General features: G+C 44.9%; 1 protein-coding gene across 4 annotated transcripts in view; it reads right to left on the reverse strand.

Annotated features, from left to right (window-relative positions):
* RAB27A (RAB27A, member RAS oncogene family) overlaps positions 1-17,210 on the reverse strand; it is a 127,656-nt gene extending 110,446 nt beyond the window's left edge. For all 4 annotated transcript variants that reach the window (XM_088444882.1, XM_088444893.1, XM_088444866.1 and 1 more), the window contains exon 1: positions 17,093-17,210. The gene's annotated coding sequence lies outside the window, so the exon portion shown is untranslated. The remainder of the gene's footprint in view (positions 1-17,092) is intronic.
* Positions 17,211-20,894: the final 3,684 nt, after the last annotated feature.

Here is a 20,894-nt window from a genome sequence, read left to right on the forward strand (position 1 = left end):
ACAAATAAAAAAAAAAAAAAATATATATATATATATTATATATATATATATATATATACTCCTAATTGTATTGCAGTAGAGAAGTCTCTGTAACCAAATTGAAAAGAAAAAAAAAATATCTGTGCTATAAATCTAATTAAAAACACTAATAAATAAATAGATTTAGATGTACAAAAATAGGTCATAAAACGCTATAGCTATATACAAATATAGCATATGGGTTGTGTGTGAAATGCCGATGGCCAGGAAGCCATCTGACTAAATACAGACGCCGCAAGCCTGATAGCTGAAGATCCTGACTTGGGCTGGTAAGTACCCTAACCTTCCTTCTCCCCCTGACCCTCCCATAGTGGTGCATAACCCTAACCTAACCTGCCCACACCCTAAACCTAACCCTCCCGGGGTGGTGCCTAACTCTAGCCCCCCTTTCGTTCGGGAAGCCATCCGTCTAGACCCCGGCATCCCCCCGGGAGGTTAGGGTTAGGCTAGGGGGAGGGAGGGTTAGGCACCACCGGGGGGAGGTTAGGGTTAGGCAGTGGGGAAGAGGGGTTAGGTTTAGGCACAGGGGGTTAGGTTAGGGTTAGGGGGGTGAGGTTAGGTTAGTAAATACTTACCTCTAGGACAATCGGGATTTCCTACTTTGTCAGGCAGCCGCTGTTGGGAATTGAACATATCCCACCCATCTGACCAAGGGGCAAATTCAATTAGCCGCGAAAAGCAGAGATTGACGAAAAGCGCTATGTTTTCGCCTCATTTGCGTGTATTCAGGTGAAGAAAATGCTTATTAGTGAATAGCGGAACTGGCGAAAAGGACAGGTTTTTTTGTGGGGAAATCAGTCTGTACCCCCTAAAAAGCATAAATGACATGGGGTTCTTAAATTTAGTCAAAGGGCTGTTATATGTATATTTGTATGGAAAAATGATGTAAAGCATATTTTTGGAGGAAAAATAATTGCTGTAGTTAATTTGGGGGTACATTAAAATGGGTACTAGTATACTTGTGTCCCTAGAATACATATTTAAAAAAAAATAAAATAAAAACACACAACACACCTGCTGCAGCCACTTGCATTCCTAAAAACACCTGTCCCATCCATAAATCCCCTCAAAATACCTGTCCCATTACTTTAGACCCATTTTCCAACACTTTTTACATTTTCACCCCAAAAGTTTACATATCTTTTTTGGGGTGAATTAATTTTTTTTTTCCTAATTAGCAATTAGGGGGTTTCCAAAGGGTTCTGGACCAAGTCAGAACATTTGTACCCCAAAATATGGATTTTTCACTTTTTTTCTCCTGCCTTTTAATGGAGAAACTTTATTGCCTGCTTTTGTCTATGGAGTTTTCGCCTAGGTGAAAATGTCCTGGAATTGAATAGGGTGGTACTTCGGAAACAGGCGAAAACCGTGCATCGATTAAAGAATTTTGTGGATCGCGGCTTTTGAATATGGGCCCAAGGAGCAAAAAAAAACAGATTGTACCAGTGGATATAGAAAAATATGTATCAACAATAAAAACAAATAAAAAAAAAATGCAATGGTCACATAAAAACATAAAACTGCTGCATGCACAGAATAAAATAAAAATAAAATTGCTGCATTTTTTACCTCTTTTTCCCTGGGCCTACTGAGGGAATACAAACTCCCGGACGAGTCCTGTGCACACAACTTGCATATCGGACAGCAGTATTTGGAATTTCTGTTTGCCAGCCAAAAAGAGCGCAGACGTCTGTGTTCAAGCTCTACACTTAACTGCTATTTAGTGAGGGGAGCACCACAACAGCTGCTTGTAAGCATTCGCTTCTCGACTATTTGATGAGCTGAGTCACTCACTATTAAGGCCCCAATACATCAGCAATCTGAAAACCACAATTGCACAATTTGAAGATTTATTGCCCGATTTTAGGATTTCCCAATCTAGCAATCTGTGCCCATACATTACAGATCTTTTTCTGTGATTTGCAGATCGATTGCAGCAAACACAGATCTGCCAATCTTGAAAGGCCCATCATTTTACTGGTAACTGTCTGCAAATCTGCTGATCATGTCCATACACTAGCAATTTACAGCCCCAATCGATCCGTGAAATCCAACATGTTGGACCATCTGATTAAACAATTCCAATCACTTTTTGGTTGCAATCTTCGATCTGTGAAGCCCATACATAGCAGATTTTTTATACACAATCGATTGCAAATTGTAGAATTGCCACAATCGATTGCTGATGTATGGGGGCCTTAAGTCTCCTGTATTGGTACATTGTGTATTAGTGCAGTCTTAAGGCCCCAATACATCACCAATCTGAAAACCACAATTGAACAATTTCAAGATGTATTGCCCGATTTTAGGATTTCCCAATCTAGCAATCTGTGCCCATACATTACAGATCTTTTTCTGTGATTTGCAGATCGATTGCAGCAAACACAGATCTGCCAATCTTGAAGGGCCCATCATTTTACTAGTAACGGTCTGCAAATCTGCTGATCATGTCCATACACTAGCACTTTACAGCCCCAAGCCATCTGTGAAATCCAACATGTTGGACAATCTGATTTAACAATTCCAATCACTTTTTGGTTGCATTCTGTGAAGCCCATACATTGCACATTTATACACAATCGATTGTGGCAATTCTGCAATTTGCAATCGATTGCTGTTGTATGGGGGCATTTATACAGAGTTTACACTCCACATGTTGGAAGATCTTCACATCTGCCACAATCAGGGCACTGGATTACTGTACATTGACAGTCAAACCTCCGATTTGCCACCATTCATACGTAAGATGGCCAGACAGTAGATTCGCTGGTGCCACTTACAATCTACCCGTATACATACATCTTTTAAAGGAAACCATTTATAGGGCACAATATCAGCAAGTACATTTATGTTTTCCAATTGGAGTTTATTCCCAGTGGAAGCCTGAAAGGGGTAAGAACTTTACATGCGTGTACGCATGTTTATCAATTAATATAACTTTTATTTTTCATGTTGTGTTATGTGACCATTGTAATTTTGATCGTTAATTTTTTTTTATGCTATCAATTAGTGCACTAAAAAGATACTATATTTGACTTTGTGATATATTTTTCTATATATACACTGGAGTAATCTGTTGAGGTTGTTGTCTTTGCCTGCCACGTGCAGGGTTGTCAAGGATATCAAGAGCTATCTGACCAGACCAGAATTGAGGTTACTACTTTCATTATTTGCATGCTCTGTCTGTCTGTTTGTTTAAGAAGGTCACTATTTTTAGAGAGTCGGAAAATACTTTTAAAAGTTTTCTTACTTTTAGAGGTACAAAATGCTGGATCACTTTCCACATGGCCTTGTCGAAGCTGGTTTAGTGGCTGAGACAGAATCAGTGTAAAATTAGCTTGGAGCGACGCCATCTTGCGAATGGAAACCAGACTCCATCTTAAAAATAAGAATCTGCACGATGCCATTTTGCAAATGGCCGTCCAGCGCCATTTTAATTTACAACTCACGAGCTAAGTACAGATAGCAATGTTTTTGGTAATCCTTTTAGAAGCCACGACAAGCCCATTCTGGGGACAACCTTGCATAGAAAAATACCAAAACAACTAGAAAAAAAAAAACAGCTTCCTGAGAAAAGTAATTAGAGAAGACAATACACCAGGAACTGTGGGTGTTTTTGCATTTAAATGGAGAGACCCCACATGTGGACAGGTGTAGCTGTGGCAATTGTAATATGGCCCAGACACTTGAATTTGACTGAATGAACAATGGTAAGAAATCTGCATGAAAATAACTGACACAGGTATCCTAATTAGGCAGAAGAAAGCTCTTAAACTCATTCTCTGACAGGATGGCACCAGCAATCGGCAGGGGGTCTCCACCGTGTTTGAGAGTGAAGCTCACTGCCCATAACACATTGCATTGCAGTTTAAAAATGTTAGTAAGGAATGTTATATATATATATATTAAATCCATCATAAATAGACTCACATGCATAAACACTGCACATTACGCACAGCTGCACTGTTAACATAACGCACATTAGCAAATGCATGATATCCTGCATGTGAATGCTGTTTATTAGCTTCATGCGTTTGCATCTGCCACAAGTTAACTAGCGTCTTTTCCCAAACCCATAATACTTACACACTGCACACTCACGTAAACAGTTCCATAGCTTCAAAGTGTAAAAATTCAAGTTTTATTCATTTATTACTAATGCTGTGAAATAAAGACTATTTGGTATCTAAGGTTTAATACATAAGCAAACAGTGTTTGGTGTTGTACTGATCTGCACTCTCAACAGCTTCCTGGTATCATCGGTGTGAAGATCGCAACATGCATTCTCAACTTATGGACCGTAGAGAGTTAAAACAACAAAATGTACTTTGTAAAATTAACAGCTTAGATTTGCATGCAGGGGGAATAGAGGAGACAAAAGGCTGTTGGAAGCTTGTCTGTGTCCATTTGAATCAACCTGTTAAATGCCCTGTAACAGAAGCACCGTGATGGAGAACCAATGGGATCGCAACAAACCTCTCTATTGTATAGTCTATTTCTGTAAGGGTATATATGTGTGTTCTGACCCCAGTCTTCATGCTGATGCTGTTGATGGAGGTTTCTTGTTGATGCCGGAATCTGGTCCCAGAGCGCGTGCGTATGTATAACTGTACCTTGGGTCTGTATAATTTCTTTGCGCTAAATTGTATTTAGATCACAGCGTGTAACTATCTGTACTTTGCGTGAATAATATACCTTGTGCATTGGAAACACATTTTCTCAAAGTCTGAAGATATTTATTTACTGTATGACTGCGTATGCAAATAGCATCAATTTTAGAAGGTATAAGCAGGTTTTAGAAGGTATAGGCAGGAGCGTATAGAGGTTTAAATTCAGTACCCTTAGCCTCTTACTTCGAGAATATATGCATGTCATCTTTTTGCCGTGTGGATCCACATACGCTGAGCTACACTGTTGCCTAGGTAGTTTCCCAAATGTTTAGACTAGAATCTGTGGTAAGTACTGCCCACTTCAGTTGTGAGATCACGACTTCCTCTTGGTGTAATTTTGGACATTGCCATCACATAAGGGACCTGCGAGTCTTGTGATAACTAGATTAGATGTGCAAGGCTCCAAAAGCTTGAGTATGTTTCTCTGTAGATTACTCAGATGCAGGATTCCCTGGGTAGGATGGCAATGGATGAGGAAAACATCCACAAGAGTCAGGAGCATAATCTCATGGCAAAATTGTATGTTTGAATTCTCTGGATTGTCTCTTTACTAACAATAGGCGCACACACAAAAAAAAAAAATATATATATAATAATAATAATAATAATAATAATAATAATTTATATATATATATATATATATATATTATTTTTTTTCTGAGATGCACTGGCACTACTGACATTCACTGTTTGTCTAGCAGCATTTAAATGCTGGATGCCAAATTCTTCTATAAGGCAACTGTCCGTGGAGTCTTTGATTTTGCAAATACATCCGTGTTTGATATTGTAATAAATTTATGACATCCCACACCCACAAATCCTGACATGTTGAGAACCATGTGTTAGCAAACTTCCCGATTCGACTCCTACAGGTATGATGGGAAGATGTGCCTGTGGATAGTTATTGCATGTTGATGGACTGTCTCCCTTCCCTGCCCGTGAAGAAGCAAATGACATTGAGAAGTCTTAATTCAGACGCTTAGTACTGCCAACCCAAACACATAAAAATAAAATAAAACAAAATAAAAGTTTAGCCTGAGCAGTCCCATGTTACAAAGGTGCGTCTTGATCATGCTGCACCAAACAAACAACTGAAGCCCTATGGCTAGGGGTGGGGTATATATGGAGGAGGACCAGAGGCATCCTGGGAGCTGAAGCTTTAACTGTTTGGTGCCTAGTCTCTCCAACCATAATATCCCATGGTATCCCTGTGGATCCCTAGGCACCCCGAAGAAGATAGATAAGCCTCCAAAGACATATACTAGTTTATTATCAGGAACACATAAACCACATTTGCATGAACGTGATGGCATTAACTGGGGGAAATAAGTAAAATAAAAATTCTTTATTTAAATATTTTTTCCTTTTTTTTGGGTTGAATCTGGAAGATTGGCTTCCAGATCCATTGCTCTGACTAACAATTGGCCTTGTTAGTGGTAACATTACTCTCACCGCTGCCAACCAGTGTTGCGAGGGAGATGTAATTCGCTCACCAGCCCCGCTAACTTTTTCTTGGTAAATTGCCCAGAAGTTTGATTTTAAATCACTGAACAGCTATAGAAAATCTTCATTTAAGATGGCATTCATAAATAGACAGCTACGTGTCTATGCCCTTTTGTGTTCATAATAGTGTCTGCATTGCAAAGCAGTTATTTGAGCTATACTTGATACATTTTGTACATTCAAAGTAGGACCTCACAAGTAAAAGTCAACTCATCCCTAATAATAGCACATTGTATACAATCTCCTCTATAGGTTACCAAAAGATATTACTCAACACTAGTGTAACATATAGAAACTTTGTTGAAATTAATGGGCCATTGACATGAAAGGAAATATACAGCATTATAAAAAATTAATAATAATAATTTCCTGCATCAATAAAGTTTTAATTACTCTACATTAAATGTGTGATGAAAGAAGGAAATCCCCGAGATTTACCTCAATGCCAGCCAATCAAACGCCGCTAAAGTAAAAAACTGCTGGCTATTGGCTGGCCAGCTAAGAAGTGTTCTAGGCAATTCAGTACACAGTGATTCTGCAGGACCTTAGAGGACCAGTTGATGGTATCAGTTATGTGGAAAGGGTAGGGTTTAAATGTGGACTACAAGAAACATTTTTTGTGAATTACAAATTAAAACATTTTCACTAGATTATAAAAAAAAAAAAAATCCATTGTACAGATGTGTCCTTGCTCATCTAACTTCAATATACCATGTAGCGCGATGTGCCTGGCGTGAGTGAGTTGCCAGGTCCAGTGCAACTCTTCTAGCATCAGGGGTCTTTTTTGCCGAAAATGCGTCTAAAGTCACAATGCGATGCTACTAGGACGCACCAGAAGACCGTGCGCGATTAATTTGATATGTGACACTTGTATATCCGTGTAGGATCAGGTCTGTAAATGGTACTTGGTGTGGAAAAAAGCTGCAGCTGTTGCATCGCAGCAGTTCGCGTGCTAAATGAGATACTCAGTCGCACAGATATACAAATGTAGTATATCAAATGCATCAGCAGAGTCCGCCGGTACATCCTACTCACATCGCATTGCGACGTAGACACATTTTTTGACATGTGCATGTGTTATATTGTACACTTTACTATAACTGAATAAAAGATCTATTATAACATACAAATATACTGGGACCACTGGATCACAGGGGTTGTAAGTTTTCCTTCTTCCAGGCAAAATACACATGGAAGTTCCAGCTCCGTATTGACCTATTATCACCATTATCATCCTTTATTTATATGGCACCATAAGGGTTCCGCAGCGCCTCACAAAGTACATTAACAAATGAGCAAACTTGTAAGACAGCGACTTACAGTACAAGACAATACAGAATAAGAACATGGTTTATATACATTGCTTCAACGATCATAACACTGAAAAGAGCAGTAATGAATCAGCTACCAATTGTTAGGTGCCCTTGTGGAGAGTTTTGAGTAGATCGTATAAGTGAGGGAAGGAAAAGCACATAAGGGAAGAGGGTCCTGCTCGTGAGAGCTTACATTCTATAGGGGGGGGGGGGGGAAGACAGACAGGGGTGACACAGAAGACAGACAGTGAGGAAGAAGCATGTAAGCAGCAGGTTAGGATGAGAGCTGGAAGGATTTGAAGTAATGAGTCTTGAGTCCCCATTTGAAGATTTGTAGAGAAGTGGAGAGTCGGATAGGGAAAGAGTTCCAGAGGAAGGGAGCAGCACGGGCGAGATCTTGGAGGCAGGAGTGGAAGGAAGTGATCAATATGCAACAGAGGTTGGATGCATTAGTAGGAGAGGGAGGGAGATTAGTGTGATGTAGATGAAGGTGTGGTGATGTGAGAGGGAGAGGAGGGTGGGTGCTGAGCTAAGTGGTTGGGTAGTAGGACCATTGTGGGGGAGAAAAGAATGAAAGAGGAGAAGGAGGGAAGCATACAGACAGAGGAGGGGAAGAAGAAGTGGAGGAGTCTAGGGGGAAAGGACAGAGGTGGGAACAGGGGGCAGAATAAAGGATTAGGTAGGCACTGAGTAAAGTGAGAATTTGACGAAAACATGGTCACGGTGTGGCTGAGGTAAGAATAGTGTATGTGTGAGAACAACAGTGTTGAAGGTTTTTGAAAAAAAAAAAAAAAAAAAAAAACTGGTGAAAGAACACATTTGGTGAATGAATATGCTTGATAAAAAACAAAACAAAAAAACATTTTATTGGAAGGGAACATACGTTAAAGGGTTTTGAAAATGAGTAATAAAAAAAGAAGTTCAAAGTTGTAAGGCTAGGCAAAAACAATGGTAAATCAGACCATATATGCAAGGTTTAGAAGTTACTTTGCATTGGTTCAAATAAGAATTTGGTTTTTAGTGTAAAAAGAGGCATCACAAATAGTAGCAAGTGAGATAATGTCTTTGCAATGATCAAACAAGGAGTTCAGTGTTGCATGTCCTGGTTATGCAGGCAGCAGATGTTTGTTGTGAAGAGGTAGTGAACTCATACTTGATGCTCCATAGGTGTCCATGTGCAGTATTGATAGCAGGTTAGTTCTGCTTGATGAAATGTTCTCCTTTTCTTTTCCTTCGGTTTAACGCCAATCTAATGCTGAAATTTTCCCTAAAAATGGGATTTTGGTACCTACCAATAAATCCTTTTCTCTGATTCCACAGGGGACACTGGAGGTGCTTACGCTGGGGTATAGAGGCGTGGATACCTGGAGCCGACACTTTAAATAATTTAGAAGTGTGAAGCTCCTCCCCCTCTATGCCCCACCAGCCCTCAGTTTAGAAAATGAAGACAGAGAGGAGATGGAGAACAAGCGGAGTGAAACGGAGAGAAGAACACACAATCAAAACATAAAACATACGGAACAAACCAAACAGGCAGGCGAAGAGCGCTGAGGTGGGCGTCCATTGTCCCCGGTGGAATCAGAGAAAAGGATTTACCGGTAGGTACCAAAATCCCATTTTCTCTTTCATCCACTAAGGGACACTGGAGGTGCTTACGCTGGGGACGTCCCAAAGTTTTGCCCACGGGCGGGAGCGATCTGCAGCGCCTGCAGAACAAGGCGGCCAAAACGGGATGCTGAAGTAGCAAACGTATCAAATTTGTAAAACCTGACAAACGTATGAACTGAAGACCAAGTAGCCGCACAGCACAACTGTGACGTGGAGGCTCCTCTACCCGCCACCCATGACGCACCCATAGAACGTGTGCAATGAGCCGAAATTGATGAAGGAGGCCGACAGTCAGTACTATTATAAGCCTGATGAATAGTCAGCCGGATCCAACGTGCCAAAGTCTGCTTAGACGCCGGCCAACCCCTCCGAACAGCATCATAGAGGACAAAAAGCGACTCAGACTTACGGAGGGACGCTGTCCTGGCAACATAGATGCGGAGAGCCCTAACCACATCCAAGGTAGAAGACCCACCAGAGTCCTCCAGCAACGACGGTACCACAATAGGCTGATTGATATGGAAAGCCGACACAACCTTGGGAAGGAAGGTGGCTACCGTCCGGAGTTCCGCCCTATCAGCATGAAACACAAGGTAAGGTGGCTTACAGGACAGAGCACCCAATTCATAAACTCTACGAGCCGAAGAGAGAGCCAGGAGGAGGACAATCTTCCAAGACAAGTACTTAAGATCGACCTCCTCCAAAGGTTCAAACATGGGCGACTGAAGAAACAGAAGCACTAAGTTTAGGTCCCAGGGAGCTATCGGAGGTACAAAAGGAGGCTGGAGACGCGCAAGACCCCTTGAAGAAACGTCTGCACCTCAGGAATGAGGGCCAATTTTCTTTGAAAGAAAATGGAGAGGGCAGAAACCTGCACCTTTAGAGTTCCCAGCCGAAGGCCAGAATCCAGACCCGTCTGAAGGAAAAGCAGAAACCGGGACAACCGAAAAATTCTAGACGGAAGACCATGAGATATAAGCACGCCAGATGCGATGATAATGCGCAGCCGAAACTGGCTTCCTGGCGCGTAGCATGGTGGGAATAACCGCGTCTGGGATGCCCCTGCGTCTTAGGATATCGGTTTCAAGAGCCACCCCGTTAAACGCAGTTGCGCTAAGTTGGGGTGTACGAATGGACCCTGCTGTAGAAGATCCGGGCGTAGAGGAAGGGGCCACGGATCGTCTGACAATAGGGACCAACTTCTCCGAGGCCAGTTCGGAGCTACGAGAATTACAGAGGCCGATTCTTGTTTTATCCTTTTTAGAAGACGAGGAAGAAGCAGAATCGGAGGAAAAAGGTAAACAAAGTCGTAGATCCACGACTTGTCAGGGCGTCTACCGCTTCCGCCTGCGGATCCCGAGTTCTTGAGACGTATACTGGGAGCTGACGATTCAATCGCGACGCCATGAGGTCCCCCTGAGGACATCCCCATCGACGTATCAGCGCGTTGAACACGTCTGGATGAAGCTTCCTTTCCCCGGGATGCATATCCTGTTGACTCAGGTAATCTGCTTCCCAGTTGTCCACACCCGGGATGAATACCGCCGACAGGATTACTGAGTGTTTTTCGGCCCACCGAAGGATCTGAGTTACTTCCGGCATAGCCATGCGACTCAGAGTCCCTCCTTGGCGGTTGATGTAAGTGACGGCCGTCGCGTTGTCGGACTGAACTCTTACCGGACGAGCCTTTACAAAGTCTGTTGCCTCTATCAGAGCATTGTAAATCGCTCTGAGTTCCAACACATTTATGGGCCACTTCTGTTCTAGAGGGGACCATCGACCCTGAAAGTGATAATCGAGGACTACTGCTCCCCATCCTCAAAGGCTGGCATCCGTTGTTACGATGATCCAGTCCCACACTCCGAATCTTCTGCCCGCTAACAGATTGTTGGATTGTGTCCACCAAAGAAGGGCCACTCTGGTAACCGGGCTCAGACGGATCTGTCGATGAAGAAGCAGATGAGACCCTGACTCCTGTGCTAGCAGGTCCAGCTGAAACACCCTGGAGTGGAACCGGCCGAACTGTAGTGCCTCGAAAGCTGCTACCATCTTCCCCAAGAGACGCAGACAAAGAAGCAGGGACACCTTCCTTGTTCTGAGGACCAGCTGAACTAACAACCGGATATCCCGGGCCTTGTCTATTGGAAGAAAAACCCGTTGTGAGGCCGTATCCAAGATCATGCCCAGAAACAGAAGTTTCTGGGACGGATTGAGATTTGATTTCTTGAAGTTGATTATCCAACCGTGTTGGATTAGGGTCTGATATGTCAGTAAGGCCTGATTTAATAGAAGAGATACCGATGGAGCCTTGAGTAATAGGTCTTCCAAATAAGGGATTATGGGCCTGATTCAGACCCACTTGCAAGCGGCTGTCCGCTCGCAAGTGGGTCGATGTTCTGGACTGAGCATGCGCACGACGGAGGGAGCTCCGTCGTGCGCATGCGCCAGACGCGACGAGCGAAGGAAAGTCCTTCGCTCGTTGTGTCTGATCAAAGGGGGCGTGCTGTCGATGTTGTTTGACAGCACGCCCCCTTTGGTAGGCGTGCCGGGGGCGTGCCACCCGGACGGGGGCGTTCCCACGGGAACGCCTCCCGTCAGAAGCTGGCCCACTGACATCACTAGTGATGTCAGTGGGAGTGATTTTGGCTCTGATAGAGCCAAAATCACTCCGGAGCTTGCGGTTGAAAACCTCAACCGCAGGCTCCGGCTAGCAGTTTTGATGGTCGCGATGGGCACGACCATCGCGGCCATCAAAATGCACGCTCGTATAGCCTGTGGGTGGTGACCCACAGCTATACGAGCGTCCAGGAGGACGCTCCATTTTCATGGAGGCCGGCCCTCATTCAGAGTGTGCGCTCTGCTCAGAGCGTACGGCTCTGAATGAGGGCCTATGTTCACTCCTGATGACCGAAGGAGAGCGATCATGACTGACATGAGTTTGGTGAAGACGCGGGGAGCCAAGGATAACCCGAACGGCAATGCCCGAAACTGATAATGATCCTTCAAAATGGCGAAACGCAGAAAAGCCTGGTGAGGTTCCCAAATGGGGACATGGAGATAGGCATCCTTCATATCCAGGGATAATAGGAACTCCCCTGGTTCCAAGCTCGCTATGACTGACTGCAGAGACTCCATTTTGAAGCGATAAATCTTCAGATACAGGTTCAAAGACTTGAGGTTTAAGATGGGCCTGACCGAGCCATCTAGTTTTGGTACTACAAATAGGTTCGAGTAAAACCCCAAACCTCTCTGATGCTCCGAAACCGGAACTAGTACAGATGATACTACTAGAGACTGGATAGCCTCCTGTAAAACCTTGGCCTTGCTTGCAGGCATTGGCAGACTTGTGGTGAAGAACCGAGGTGGAGGGGGGACCTCGAAGTCTATTCGGTACCCCAAGGAAATTAGTCTGCGGATCCACGGTTCTGTAGAGGTCTGGTTCCAAACTTGTTGAAAGTTTTGCAGGCGGGCTCCCACTGCAGGAGGTCCCAGGTGGGACGGAAGATAGTCATGCCACCTGCTTTTCTGCTGGTTTAGGCTCTGGTCTACGTGCAACAGGGTGTGGATGACCTCAACCTCTGCCACCTCTATGTTGCGTGGGAGCACCTCTGGCTCTACCACGAAAGAAATGTGGCGCACGAAAGGAATGAAACGAAGGTCCATTGTAAGATCTTCTGGGAGCTGGAGCAACCGACTGGAGGAAGGAAGACTTACCCCCCCGTGGCCTGGGATATCCATTTGTCCAGTTCCGGGCCAAACAGCATATCGCCAGTGAAAGGTAAACCCTCCACCGCACGCTTGGATTCTGCGTCCGCTTGCCAAGAGCGCAGCCAGAGGGCTCTGCGGCCTGAAATAGCAGAAGCAGATACGCGAGCACTAATCTGACTAATATCTTTCGAAGCTTCTCCCAGGTAAACTGCAGACTCACGGATGTGTTCTGCTAGTAGACGCAACTCTGCTCTGGAGGTACCAGAGTCCAAACCGGTAATCAACTGGTCAGCCCAGCCGACCACTGCCTTGTTAACCCAAGCGGTAACAAGGGTGGGTCTAAGTTGAGCACCCGCTGCAGTATAAATTGATTTTAGCGTTATCTCCAACTTACGATCCGAAGGATCTTTTAGTACTGTAGCTCCCGGTACTGGGAGTGCTGTTTTCTTAGAAAGACGGGAGACTGACGCATCTACTGGAGGGGATGTTTCCCACTTTTCCATCATGGATGATGGAAAAGGATAGCTAGACGGAAACCGGCGCGGAATTAGGAACCGTTTTTCCGGTTGCTTCCAGGCCACTGAGAGCTGCTGTTGAAGTTGCTAGGAGAATGGAAAAACCGCAGAGCTCTTTGGTTGTTCATGAAATAATTCACACTCCTGGGATGCAGGTATTACATCCTCAGGTAGATTCAGAACTTTTCTGACCGCCAAAATTAGAGATTCCACCCCGGAAGAAGTGTACTCTAATTCTTGAGGGGAAGCGTGCTGTAACGCTTCCTCCAATTCTCCTTCTTCTGTTTCCTCCGTAGCGAGGAATTTTTCATCCGACTCTTCTGATTGGAGAACAGTCGCCAAAGTACGCTTTTGTGGCGGTCTTTGGTAGGAGGTGGAGGGTGCAGGCACCACTGTACCCATAACCTGTACCAGGGTGTCTAGAGACTTGGTTAGCCCCGCCACCCATGGAGGTTGAGACTTACGTGCCTCAGCTAACTCAGACGTTAAATCAGTCATTACTCCTACCATGTCAGCGGCCCATGGGGGAGCAGGTGAGGCAGTAATAGCCATAGATGGATCTATTGCTATACATGCATCACATAACGTGGACCCAGCAGCATGCACAGTCACGCAGACACAGAGGGACAGAGTATATACAGAAGTAAAGAAAAAAACAGAAGGCTGGTTTGGGACACAGAGGAAGAGGCACTCCCCACTCTATCCCACAGATTAGATTCCCTGCTCAACCCAGTGTTACTCACAACCTCTTGCAAGGGATGTAGTCAGGAGAATCAGCCCTCTGTATATACTGCATACGACCTGTAGTGGAGAGATGCAGTCTTTAAAACACGTTAAACACGGCAGCCACGCTGTGCACGCAGCCGCTGCCGCGTTATCTAGACAGGGAGCCGCTCTATTGAGACAGGGAGCCCGCGCTGTTAGGCTCCGCCCCCTTTCCGGAAAATGGATGCCCCCGTCTGCAGGATCATCTCCCCCCTGTGCAAGCCCCGCTGAGTAGGAGCCGCTAGCCGCGCTCATCAGCGGGGAGATGGTGTAATTAATGAGCAAGCGCTATCGCGCTCTCTGAAGCCAGCGCTGGCTGCAGGACAGGGGCAAACGCTGGATTTTTAAGGGGGGGCGGGGAGGAGGGAGAGAGAGAGAGAGAGAGAGAGAGAGAGAGAGAGAGAGAGAGAGAGAGAGAGAGAGAGAGAGAGAGAGAGAGAGAGAGAGAGAGAGAGAGAGAGAGAGAGAGAGAGAGAGAGAGAGAGAGATTATTTTATATAGAGGTGTGTGTGTGTCATACACACAGTATTCATACATACACGACATACTTACAAACACATACACAGCATACATACATGTTCCCTTGTCATTTATACCAATTAAATATTCACATTGAACAAATAAAAAAGGAAAATGGAATAGTTATAGAGTTTATTTACAAAGGAAAAAAAAAAGAAAAAAAGACTCCAGAGCTGTTAGTATTTCATGTTACTATATTCCCCTCCCCCTCCCCTCCTGGGACTTTAGATGCACAGCACCCACCTGGTCAATTGGTCCACACTGGCACCAGCAATGTCTGTGTAGATATAGCTTTATTGTATATAATCATGGTGCCCCCCCCCCCTCCCCCCACCTTCCCTGGGACTCCTATGTCTCACACACACATCAAACACCCTCCTTCTTCCCTGGGACATCAATGTCACACACACACACACACATCACACACAGAGCAACACATACATATATTACACATACTGTACATCACACACACACACACACACACACACACACACACACACACACACACCACCTACCCAGCCAACACAAAAAACAAAGAGACTGACCTGACATGTCAGCAGCGCTGCTCGGAGGCTCTACATATGGCAGGGGGTGCCCAGGAGAGGCAGAGGGTGGCAGAAAGAGGCAGAGGGTGAGTGCCGAGGATGGGGAGAGGCTGAGGGTGACAGCATAGGATGACTTGTAAATTAAAAAGGGTGATGGCAGATGGAGATGGGTGATGGGAAGGGGTGACTGGCAGAGGTTGACTTGGAGAGGCAAAGGGTGATGGGTAGACAGTGACCTTCAGTCCAGGCGGTAGAAAGTCACTAATCAAAGGACTTGAAGCGGTCCTCTCCTCCCGCCTGCATCACTCGCAAAATCAGGTATAATTTTATGAATTTTTGCTATGCCCTAATAGTAAACTGCAGGAGATGTCACAGAAATCTCCGGCAGAGTGCCAATTAGCACTGCAGATCACAGTCCCCATTATTATCAATGGGGACTACGATCTGACCCCTGTGTATAAAACTCCGAAATGCAAAGCATTTTCGGAGTTTGACCACGGTAGTTTACACCATCTTCAGATGGTGCAAATTGCTCTAAGCCTATGGAGGCTCCAGGTGCAGGAGCGAGATCTTCCAATCTCTCTGGCCAGCGGCACATGCAGTGTCAGCTTCCTCTGGAGAAATCTTTCACAAACATTAAAAGACTTCTACAAAATGCATGGGAGGGAACATACAGGGGCAGTGGTTACCGCAACCACTGTCCCTGCGAGTTTCCCATAGGACATAATGGGGATATTTTCATTGAAAATTTAAATATCTGTCGCAATATGGATCGTTCATAAATCGCAGCAATTGCATGATTATTAGTATATAGACTCCAGAATATCGTATTGCTGCAATAAATCATAATTAGCAGGTCTAAAACCTGATAATTATTAAATAGGCCCCTGCATAGCAGTGGGGAACAAATTCCTTATCTGGAACCTCTTTGGTCACCAAAAGTAGCTATTAACAATATAATATACTGCATTTCTAACAAGCAAAGCATCACAAGTATTCTATAACATGAGCTTACAGAAAAACTGAACACAAGAGAATTTTAGCTCCCAAAAGCAGAGCCCAGTGCTAGGAGCAGTGCTACTGGGAGGGAGTCACCAGACAACACAGACAGTCACTTCTCCTGAAAATGAAGCACTGAGGAACTTGTGTGTCCAGAGAACCAATTTAATGTATGGAAACTGAAAGCCATCCACTTAGCATAATACAGCCTAGGGACGGGCATTGATAACCAATATGCTAAAAATGTTTGATATTCCAGATAGATTGTGAGAAGTATCAATATTATTTTAAAGCTATTTTTATGTATGACTCTGGATACAGCGATCCCAGATCACCATCTCTAATACAGCCATTGGGGCTGGCTGTTGCACAAACACAGAGGGGAGGGTATTTGGCACTGCACACCACATACATGTAGATATGTTAGCTGGAACACAGGGTTATTACACATGATTACTTGTATGTGCTGCATATTAAACACACAATATTGCAATATAATAATACTTTATAAAGAGTTTAAAAACCCATTATCGCTTGTTACATATGACCAAACATTGTATATAATAAGTCAGTCTTTTGTATCTGTATAAAAACATAAAAAATTGCTATTTGTAAAAACAAAAGGGAGTTTCTCTCAAATAAAACAAATACACTTGTACTGCATAAATATTTCAAGAGGACACAAAAAATAAGAATCACCAAAAATATGTTATTTCTAATGCAACAACACATTGCATAAATATGAGTTACTACCCAATAAGACATACTTGGTATGCATACGAATTTGGACATAGGAAGCATCAGGGACAATTCAAGGTGTCAGAACAACTTGTATGAGCTGCCCACACAGCAGGCAGGATGTCGCTGCGCTGTGCATAGCTGCTGCGATACTAACACGCGTCTCTCACCTGTAGTGCCAGCAACATCCACATCCCGGGCACCTGCAGGCAGCTTTTGCCTTGTTGGGTGTCTGTGCAGCAGTTTAGACAGTTATCACACTGCAGGACATCACTTCCCGGGCCAGTGTCAGCTACGCCCTGACGGAGGCGGAGTCCTGAAGCCTAGCAGATGAGCATAGGGCGCCCCTCCCACCATCGTCCGGGGGTGTTCCTCAATGCAACCATTACCAAAGCTTTATAATGTCTATCAGTATCTGACAGTATATTGCTGCACAGAAAACCAGCCTCAGAAACAACTTTATAGTTTATACAAACTGAGGTATACATGGCTCGTTTGTAAATCCACTTATAATTTATTATAACCAACAGTGTACACAATAGTTCATACTTCATACATGCGTGGGGTTTATTTATCAAGCAGTGAAAAACTCAGTGAAGCGGAGCAGTGGAGAATTTGACCATGGCAACCAATCAGCTCCTACCTATTATTTTATAGACTGTACTTAATAAATGTTACTTCAAAGCCGATTGGTTGCCATGGGCAACTTCTCCACTGGTCCGCTTCACTAAGTTTTTCACTGCTTGATAAAAAAACCCCGCAGCAACTGTATTTTAAAATTATGTATAGGGCCGTAACTAGGGTAGTGCGACCAGTGCCATTGCAGGGGGCACTGTTTGGGCCTGTCAATTTTCCTGTCTATTATCATTCTCACTTGTAGCTTCCTCTTTTATCCCCAGCATCTCCTGGCCTCTTCCATCTCTTCCCTGGCCCTTCCCCATGAGGCCATGGCCCTTTTTCGGGTACAGTTTCTTATTTCCCTATTTAAAAAATGGGGGTGGTGGCGCCAATGCTCTCTCTGGCACAGGGCACCAAAAAGTGTAGTTACGGCTCTGAATATACACAATTACAATAATCATGTTTAAATATTAAAATATTTAGTATCCCCCAAATGTATGACAGAGGGACCAAAGCAGATATCTCCGATAACTGCTGCGATTCCTCCATTCCCACCGGCATCCACAACTCCCATAGGTTTCTATGGGGGATGCGATGCTGCTGTATTTACCAACTTCATGAACGCGATGCACGTCATTAAACCCCGCTCCCGTCGTGAAAAAATGCCGCAATTTGCAGGTCTTGGGGGGGGGGGGAGCAACACAAAATGACTCATTTTTACAACATTTTAGCCCCAGCCCCTCCATAAGAACCACCATTCCCGTTTTTATCTCCTCCATTCTGCCCGCTTCACTAGGAATTAGGCAGGATACGGGAGATCCAGTGACTCTTCCAGGGTTGCAGGGGACTACCCGAAACTTTGTGAGCCTCCCGCAACTTCCGGGAGAGTAGGTAAGTATGTGGGAGATGTATTGAGACACCCACTGGCGTCTTTGCAAATCCAAACATCTGTGTACAAAGACGCAGAACATTCGATGTTAGCAGTCCTGAGTAACTCTATGGTCTATGGTCGCGCAGAATGGACACCAGAGCCATGTTTACTGCATACGGGATTATCGTTTGCGCATGCGCAGTACAGGGAAAATGGCCACCGCGGCCATTTTCCCGGTGACCAGTGCATACTCTAGTGCCCAGAATCTATAACTCTGGCGCCGGCCGCGCACAGCTCACTACGCTGCCAGCCGCCGGAGGGAAAGGACGGGGCCCGTGTCAGAGACTGCACACGGGCCCCCTCCTCTCTATAAACGCCCCTGCCTGAAACGATCAGTACACGCCTAAGTTTTTAGTTGACACTCCCCGTTACCACCCCCAAATGCTCCCTTACTGTCAATCACACACGATTAAGTAATATTTGCAGGATATCTCCTGAAAGCACCCAATTTCATGGGGTTCTCATAAATATTCAGTATCCCATCGGCATATTAAGAGAGGAGGGGGTCGTGTGCATTCCCCATCCAGGGCCCTCTCCTCTAACCCTGGCCGCTGGCAGCGGACTTACTGCAGCAGTAGACTCTGGGCACTAGTCTGTGCAGAACTGCACTAGGCTTCCAAAGGATGACTTCACTTCTTCACACCGCAGGGACTGGCTCCTATCAGAGTCCCTAATGCTGTGTGTGATTGTTAATGCATCCCGGCGGTACTTATGATAAGTGGCAATAAGAAATTGACAATCAGATTCCAGGTATTATCTTCTAGAAGGTGCTAGATAAATGAGAAGTAGAATCTGATTGGTTGCTATGGGCAACATCACTTCTTAATAGAACTCCCATCTTAGTAAATTTAACCCTAAGTCTCTGGCAGGAATGAGATAGCACAATGATGTCATTGCACGCCTGTTTCTCCCTCTGTGTTAAGAGGAGCCTCCCAGAGAGGACACAGGGCCTGATTCAGAGCCGTTCGCTATTTGTGGTCGTTCGTTCAAAAACAAGGGGTGGCTATTCAAATGATCCGTTCGCAAATTGCAGTCTGTTCCCACCTCTAAGTCTGAACGAGCGAGCAAAACATACGCTCGTTTATTTGATAAAAACGCCCCCTGGCCGCACGCACCATACGTCATGTCCGCTATTTATTAGATTAATCGAGTACATCGTACAGCGTATGAACTGCTCGCTATTCTTGTGGTTGGTGTTTTCAACCGCTATTTTGCGAGCAGTTCTGAGTTAAAAAAAACCAAGTGACGTGGTCAATGACGCTGCTGTATTAATTATGCACTCCCTTAAAACGCCCGTTTTGACCTTTAAGCACGCCTGCGTTCGGATCTCCACTCCACTCCCCGTTTTCAAGCACCACCCACATACGCCTCATTCTGTCACTCAAAATAGCAGGCCCTCGCTATATTGCGTACCAACGATTTTCGGCCGCACTGACTGGTTCGCGCATGCGTACTAAAAGCCGTACGCATGCGCAGATGTGCGAACATCGCTCGGAACGAGCGTACTGCCGCTAGCGAGTGGCTCTGAATGAGGGCCACAGTCCACGCGGATGCTGAGGCCAGCAGCACTGATTACTGCTGTGTGTGATGGTGACACTGGTGAGCACTGAGCAGAGCAGGATAACTGTATAGGATTTCTATTATTCGTTCTGAATGCAAAACTGTTTGCATGGTAGCTGCCTGATTGAGCTGGTATGAGCATGAAATACTCGCTGCAGCAGTGCTTATGCTAGCCTGCTACACTACAAACTTATGATAGAATTAGGAAGTGTTTATATTTTATAAAATACCTCTGTGTTCTCTGTTCTCCCACTTCCCCCTGCCTCTCCACTGTGTTCACCCTGCTTCCACCTTGCCTTGTATAATTTTCTAAAGCCCCGAGCACTCTCCACAGTGGGACCATGCCCCTCCATAAGCGCCTGACATTCAACCATGCTCGATATCTTTTGCAAACTGTGGCCCACCTTCAGAGCCAGCGAGGGTACCTGGAAGGTATTTGTTGTTTCGTCATAGCCAGTCAGGCTCCTTACAGCCTTAATTACATGCATGAAGTTCCCAGGGCGGATTAACTCTTTCATGCTCCGCAGTGGAGTAACCTTTTTGGCTTGCAACATCAATCTACCCACCTCTCGAAGTTTCTGACGAATATACTCATGCTTAGTGACATCTGATCCAATCCTGTTGTAGAGGTGGAGCCCAAACTGCATGATGCAAGGGTCGCCTTTGATTATTGGTACCACATCATCATGAATCATGTCAGACAGCACCTTCCAGAGGCCGGTCCCAACACCTGGTGGAACAGGGGTGGCATAAGTGCAGAGGGCTTGCACCCTGGTCCTGCCAGGTTTGGGATTGTCTGGTCCTTTCTTAAGCGGGCACCTTTTTACATGTCGCCACAGGTGACGTCTGGAGAAAAGGCCCTG

The sequence above is a fragment of the Taudactylus pleione genome, unplaced genomic scaffold (assembly GCF_031769625.1).
Source record: "Taudactylus pleione unplaced genomic scaffold, aTauple2 ptg000019l, whole genome shotgun sequence".
Classification (NCBI taxonomy): Eukaryota; Metazoa; Chordata; class Amphibia; order Anura; family Myobatrachidae; genus Taudactylus; species Taudactylus pleione.